We start from the raw sequence: 7,748 nt of genomic DNA, 5'->3' as shown, positions 1-7,748 counted from the left end.
CCCCCGCCCCGGCCCCTGCCCGCTTATTTACTGCATCTGCTTTTTTGGGGATTTGGCTTTGTTTTGTTTTGTTTTGTTTTGTTTTGTTTTAACGCATCCCTTACGCTGCTCCCTAAGGGAGGAGTCAGCCCTGCAACGCCACGTTCACCTGCCCCGGCTCTCTCAGCGCATGGCAGCAATTTCCTGAGCTCAAATTGTAGTTTGCTAAGCGTCTTCTAGTATAAATATTAATTAACAAGGTAGGGCAATAGTTATAGCATAACCACCTGAGAGGAGGTTTCCCAGCCGAACTAGCTACAGGAACTGTACGCCCGGAGGACTTGGCACATCTGTGTCCTGCAGTCTGGATGCGGGGGAAAGTGGCCTTGGGAAACGGCCGAGGCCCTCAAACTCGCTACGCCGTCTTTTCAGCGAGGCAGAGCCCGCTCCTGCACAGCTTGTTCGCAGACAATATCATTTATTTCACCATGAGGCAGATGTCCCTACAGCAAGTATCTCCTTGCGAAGGAGAACGGAGGAGGATGCTCAGTAAAGAAGCATCTTTGGGGAGCACAGGGCTTCACGTTTTCCTAGGGAAAACCCAGCTTAGACTCGGAGACTCTCTGACCACCATCACCCCCCCCCCCCCCCGCCATGTGTTTAGTTGTGGTGCTGCCTGGCCTGTGCCATACACACATTAATACCAGAGTCCCTACACCAAGGTCAGAAAGCAGCTTGGAACAGAAGTTCTTTAAAAGGACACTACTTTCAGCACTGAGTGATACTACAAAACATACACCCACGGTCAGCTTATTTAGGTTACTATTTAGTTGCTTCGTAAGCAGGAAGCAATGCAGGGCATTTATTACCCACTCATGACTTTTCATGTCAGCTACAAGTGGCAGAGGCCAAAGGTTTCGGGGTGTTTTGTTAGCTTGCATTCTGCATTAAGGAACGGAGGCGTCTCGCCAAAGGGCAGATGTAGCGCAGGCAGCGGCAATGCACACAATCCTGTGCTGCTGTGGGGACAGCCCTGTGTTCGCGCTAAAGTGTCACATAGATTTCACCTCCATTATGTTTTAGTGTCTTCAGGAAGACAGTAAAACCTCAGGTTGCCATCTGAAGCAAGCATGGCAATACTGATAAACCTGTGCAAGGCAAAGAGCTTCTCGGTTTGGTAACAATCCTAAAGAACAGACAGGGGGCAGGGGGAGATCAGTTTAATCCAGTCCATGCACTGGTTAATCATTGTTTCAGTAAAATGCAAAAATGGTTCAAACGAGCACAGTGCATGTCAAACTTAGTGCCATACGGCAAATTCCTGAAGCATAGAGGGCTGAAATCCACTGGTGTCCCTCAAATATCAGAGCAAAGTTCTGGTGATTGCTTTGCTAGTTATACTATTTCATCACACAGATTTGAGACACGTGTTTGCTATTGTAGCGGCTTAGCTACTGTACCTGCCCTGTCCTGGATGACACGAGAAGCAGCCCAATGCCTGCAGGCTCCAGAAACGCAGCAGAAAACAGAGTCCACACCAGCACTGGCTTTTCAGAGCAGGAAAAGATAACTGGTTTTATCTCTGCCATCACTGTGTGTCAGTGGGAAAAAATGCTGGCAAAAAGAAATTTTAAGGAAGCACAGTTTTCAGCATGGCCAGCCATTCTGTGCAAACTGAACAGAAGCGTGACAGAAGCAAGACTGAACATGTAAACAGAAATTCCTATTTTACTGCATTCAGGTATCCCTTCCCCCTTTGCATGACTATTTCACAAATCCATTAATATTAAATTGGAGAAAAACAGTGCTGTTCTTGAGCTGCTCTTAGAAGCTTCTTGTCTGCCTGGTACAGTAAGGAAGAAACATGTTTAATAACTCGACAGCTTCTTTTTAGAGATGCTGCCAAAGTCCTGTCATGAATGTGCTGAAGTTCATCCTTTGCGTGCATCCTGCATTCCCATCACAGAACAGCTATTAACTATCAAAAAATTGTTGGCTTATTAAAAAAATGAAACAAAATAAAACACACCTTTGCTCTCTTTGCCCAGTGGCCTTTGTCTTTTAAAAAACATATAGCTATTATAAACCACTGGTCATTTATCTAGCAATAAATCACTTTCAAATTAAGTCCCCCAATTACATTTTATTTGTCTGCATCGTAGCATGTGAAAAACATACGACCCAACTATTCAGCCTCGCTTTAACCAGGAAGCCTATTTTCCTAATAGAAATGACATTTTCCTTCCAAGCTTTACGACCAGACTTTCAGCATGGGTAAGCCAGCATCAGTCCACTGAAGTCAGGGACACAGTGCTAATTTCCATAATTTTCCACACTCTCCTTTTTTGAAGGACTATTTTATGCAAAAAGAATACATCTGGTTATACCTTCTAACAGAGCATTTTCCAGCAGAAAGTGTAAACCATTAGAAACAAACACATCCCATGAGAATGTGGCAATACTGATAAACTCGAAACAAAATATTTTCATAAACCTTATCTGAACAGAATTCTTGAACTTCTTATTTCAAATAACTTCCATTTGAAAAGTACTATATTTCAATTTATTTTACAAATTATAAAGCAGAGGAGAAAAGCTGAAGTTAAAAGGAAATGCTCTGAGTTTATTTAAAACAGAGGCTTCAGTGGATCCAAAAAGATGGTTTTCATTTAATTGTGTGGGCAATTATCAAGAGTCCTAATATTTGTTCTGCCAAGATTAGTAACAATATATTTTTATGGCTTTAGTGAAAATGCATTTACATTCATTGCCTGGAAAAAGAGTTTTGTAGGACATATAATGCATGACTGTGACAGTTGGATGGGATCAAAGACTGAGAAAAAGCACGTGTAAAATTCTCATCAACTATACCACACTGGTTTTCTCAATAACTTCTTTTTATATTCCTTTGGTTACTGTTATTTTATTCTGCTTAAGTATCAAAGCCTACAGAGTTTTCACTCCATGGAGCATAGCTGTGAATTTGCCTTCTAGGATTAAGGAAATCCCATTGACCCAGTTCAGGAGGAGGGTCGGGAAAGTGGCCCTTCATTCAGCAGTCACATTCTTCATTTTCTAAGTTACTGTATACATTATTGGTTTCTAGTAGGTCAGGTCTAATAAAAAAGTGGCTTTTCATTTGTCTCCTGTCAGTACAGCCAGGCACCTTCAGAATATCAAACAGTTTAATCTCATGTAAATATCAGTATTTTATTGAAAATAAATACAGTCAGATATATCATAGTTATCCCAGCACTCCCTTTTATCTCCTGCCATTCCCGAGTGGCAGATAGCCAGGAAACCACTCAATGCAATTCTTCATCCATTCATTTGTCTTTTGATTGCAGGCAGGTCATGCTTTTTCTCCACCACTGTACTTTCTATAACTCACTGTAAAAATTGATATGCTTTATACATGGAGTTGGATGTTTTCAGCTTCACTTAGCATCCTGAAACCCAACCAGAATTTGTAACAGTCTCCTGGTCTGCTGTCATTGACCTCTAACTCAAATTACGCTAAAAATACATACAAGTATTAACAGGTGGCTTACTTTTACAGTGCTTTTAAGGCTAGCGGTGTTTACTCTGAGTTGCAGTACTGCGTGTGGCCTCCAGCACGGGTCAGGGCTGGGACGCGCTCAACACTTCATAAACACCGTGCCCAGGCCGGCTCCACCACGAGAATTTAAGGGAAATGTCCACAGAGAGATTTCGGATTCTGGAAGTTCAGCAGTCCAGTTGCCATTAAAACCCCATTAAAAGCCCCAAGCCTAGCTTCTCCTTACAATATGTGGGGAAACATAGGCACCCAAGAATGCGATTAACAGAAGCAAAGAATACCGAAGTGGATTCAGGCTGAAATAGCTAATAGGAAATGCACTACAGTGGAGACACGCAGCTCCAGGCCACAGAAAAGCACCTGGTCTCTGCCCAGGACTCCCAGTTAAGTGGCCTCTCTGGAGGCAAGTACTTTAACCAGCCCAGCCCTTTTTCACAGAAAGTCCGAGAGGCAAGTTACCCTAAAGCACACCAATTCGGAATAGGAGCTGAAACATAGTCTCCTGCTGCCTCCACTAATAGACTTCCAGGCAATCCAGGCCAGAGTTTTTTCTTCAGTTCCCTCTTTTGGGGTTCTATTTTGAGTAAATCATGATATCATCTTTGGCACAGACAGCTCCTCATCCCAGCTGTATAAATAACAACAGGGCTCCAGAGCCAAACTCCTGTCTTACCATACTCTCATTCTGCAGTCCAGTTTGGAGATTAAACTTGCTGGATTACACATGCAAAGGGCAAAGGCAATAAACTCAAAAGCCCCACATCAAAGCCTAAACCCCAGAACTGCTTGTCAACTTCTTTTATCATTTAGGAGCATAACATCATGAAATCCAGTGGGCTGGGACACATCACCAAGCCGCCACCACCACCACCAGCTATGCTATAGGAGGCGCAGGTCTCTCAGAGGTCCTATATTATTTATCTGCCAACCTTGCACGTGTGCCGCACATAACCTAGCACGTCTCAGATGTGCTGGTGCTGAGGCAACTCGCTCAGAACCTGAGCCTTCAATGCTGGCTAAAAAAGGAGAGAGATCTTCTCTAATCTGCAATGGTCACACGAGTATGGTCAAAGGTGTAAATCTGCACGGCTGTTAAGCACCTAACTCTTAATTCAGAGAGCCTGAGCATGGACTTTCTGAAAACCTGGCCTCACATCTACGGCACGACTTTATCACTTGGAATGGAACAGCTGAGGCTCCTTGTGAGCCTGAAAACAATATTTCAGAACCTTTCTGGCAAGCAATGCACTTAAACATTTTTCAGTGGGCTTTATCAGGGCTTGATCCTGCAAGTTGCTAAATATGCTGGCCTTAATACCACAAAATACTTACACACATATCTAAAGCTTAGCTCTGTAACACCAGAAAAGTATCAGAATGCAATTTAGCAATGGCCCTCCCTTTATGCCCTTTAATGCATCTGGGCTAAAGTGACTAAGCTCCCTGGGCTCTAACATAGGAGGGATTTTGTGGCTATGGGGACAGTTCTAAGTATCAGGCATGGGAGGTGATGTGGCTACTATCTTCAAAGACCAAAAATGCTGCAAAAAGGCAACCCCAGCAGGCATAGGTGAACCTGCAACAAGAGTAGGCTGCAGGGGTGGCACCTCCCTGTACATGCCCTCCCGTGAGCTGAGGCCTGACAGCCTGCCCTTCTGCTGCACCTGGAGAGGAAGAAAACACGGAGGAACAGCCGTCATGACCTCTCTAGGGACTTTAGCGTGCATACAACAAAATTACTACCTAAAATGATACTGTATTTTTCCGCTCATGTCAGTATTATAAGGAAGGACAAAACATGCTGCTGTCCAGTAAATCAACTTACCTTTTCACGTTTGTGTGTGTGTGTGGTTTTTTGTTTTTACTTAGTAAAGTTATACTAAGGATATACTTCCCAAAAGAGCGTTAATCAGGTTCTGTTCCTCACAGCAGCGTTACACATGCGTAGAGCGCTGCCACCTCCTGGTCCCACAGTGAGAGCAACCCATCCCAGTTTAACAAACAGATCAGATTATCCGATGCAAACCAAACTACACACTTCAGGTACCCACCAGAACCCCACGTCGCTCATAACACGGGACTGACCGAGGAACAGAGCCTCCAGGATTTGAGTAATGACATAATACAATGCAAAGGGAGAGGGTGTGACATGCAAACAACAACAATAAACTAAACACACAGATTGTGTCTGGATAAAAATCAGCAAAAATGTAACATTTGGTTCAGTTAATGCTTTAGATATTTTTAAGAAATGTATGATCTATATATAGCCTTATAGTCCCCTGCAGATATATTTTATAAAATAAAATTAATTTTAAAATGACAAATAGAGTCGTTATATGAAGTATAACAAGTTTTTCTATTTGATGTGCAAGTATACATTGTTATTGCTTAATAATGTATGTATACATCTCATGTATCTTTTGTAAAGTTATACATCATATGGGTAAAGCAGAGGGCCTCTAGCTATATATGATGAATCTTCTCTTTTTGTATTTATTATATAATTCATGAAACACTATTTTACGTATAAATTAATGAATAAACATGTTTATTACTTGTTATGAAATATACTGTTTAATAGGTGATGTCTATCAAGTTGTAAATGAGCATTTAGTAGCTATCCCATATATAAAGAAAGATATCTTTATCTATTATCTAATAAGATTATATTTTAAGAAAGTCTAATCTACAAAAAGATAATATTGCCTCCATAATTATTCTATTTAATAGCCACTGATATGGTTAACGCTTCACCACATCTATCTTTCTTATAGTCAAATACAAATACCAAGGGGTATAAACTGTTGTCAATAATCCACATTTGCACACAAATCATGACTACTGATTAGTAAAGCAATTATCATATTGAAAGAGTTCAACAGGGCTCAACATACTGTAAAATTAGAAATCAGTCAATACCATGGCCATTATATAGAATATCACTGATTGGATGTACTAAATGCCAGCCTTGATGACCATTGATCACAATGAACCCTACTCACAAATGAGGCTGGTACACTAATTGAGGAGCCATCGTTAAATAGAATAATAAATCAAGGAGGAGGAGGGGAGAGGAGAAATGGCTATGAAGCTAAAATCTGTCATTCGGCTTAAAAAAAGCCAGGAAGGGCTCTGTCTCCATAGCGTGCCCACTAAATTCTAAGCTGGCTTTTCCAAAACCAAATAAACCCCTCACAGGTTACCTCCAGAACCTGTGTCAAAGGTGGGAAACACGCTCCAAAGAGCATGTGCAAACAGCTATTTCATCACAGCACAGTCATTTCCAAAAGCAAATCCTCCAGAGAGGCCAGAAAATGCAAAGGTCCTGTCTATAAAGGATCTGTCTTCATTGGCCAACTCAATATTAGGCCTCAAACCACACACAAACTCCAAGATGTTTCTCAGAGTGCCTTCAGGCTAAAATAAACATCAGGTGAAAAGCTGCCCAGACTGCTTCTCTCCTTTCCATTTGAGGCAAGCTGACACGGAAGAGTCTGAGTAAATGCCAGATCTGAGTACCCAGCCTTTAACTGGTCACTGTTTTCACTACAGCATAACTAAATGCAAGTTCAGAGTATTCCCCCCCCTCCACCCCCATCATCCTGAAAGCATGTTTTCTTCCAGAAATGACCCCAGTCCCAAAACAGGAGCAAACAGCATCAACATGCTGAGGAAGCTAAGGAGTTCACAGCAAAAACTAACCACAGCAAATGACAAGCGACACGTTGCCTTCAGGAACACACGCCAGGCTTGCAACCTGCCTCTATTGAATATTAACACACAGGCAAAAGCAGGGGGGGTAGACCTGCATCTGCTTTTGAAGCAGTTAAGAGCACAGAACCATCTCTGCTTTTGGCTTGTCACAGTGATAAGATGACCTAACCTTCACCCACCCAGGGAAACGCTAAAGCACACAACTGCCGAAACTTAGAGCAAGCGCAAGCTTGCAGTCATTTACTAGGGGTACGAGCTCCCATGGGTTACAGGCAGAGACTGACTCGCAATAACATATGGCTTCCTTCAGACTATAAGGCACTGTAGAAAGAAAAGGAAAAAAAAAAAAAAAGTCACAGCTTACTGCCAATTGCATGCAGCTTTTCTCGTTTTGCGGAAAGATAGCCCCCCAGCAGCGTCTCTAACCACCATACTGCAGCCTGGGCAGAGCAACCTGAGAACTGGGTCCCTGGAGAGCAGAGCTGAGCGCTCC

The 7,748-nt window shown here is 42.5% G+C and overlaps 1 protein-coding gene across 1 annotated transcript in view; it reads right to left on the bottom strand.

The window, feature by feature from the left end:
* Nucleotides 1-2,905: 2,905 nt before the first annotated feature.
* The window catches only part of LOC104145174 (glycerol-3-phosphate acyltransferase 3-like), a 30,444-nt gene continuing 25,601 nt past the window's right edge, over nt 2,906-7,748 (bottom strand). The window contains exon 14 of the mRNA XM_068941494.1: nt 2,906-5,202. The gene's annotated coding sequence lies outside the window, so the exon portion shown is untranslated. The remainder of the gene's footprint in view (nt 5,203-7,748) is intronic.

The sequence above is a fragment of the Struthio camelus genome, chromosome 4 (genome assembly GCF_040807025.1).
Source record: "Struthio camelus isolate bStrCam1 chromosome 4, bStrCam1.hap1, whole genome shotgun sequence".
NCBI lineage: Eukaryota > Metazoa > Chordata > Aves > Struthioniformes > Struthionidae > Struthio > Struthio camelus.
This window is presented reverse-complemented; position numbering and strand designations above follow the sequence as displayed.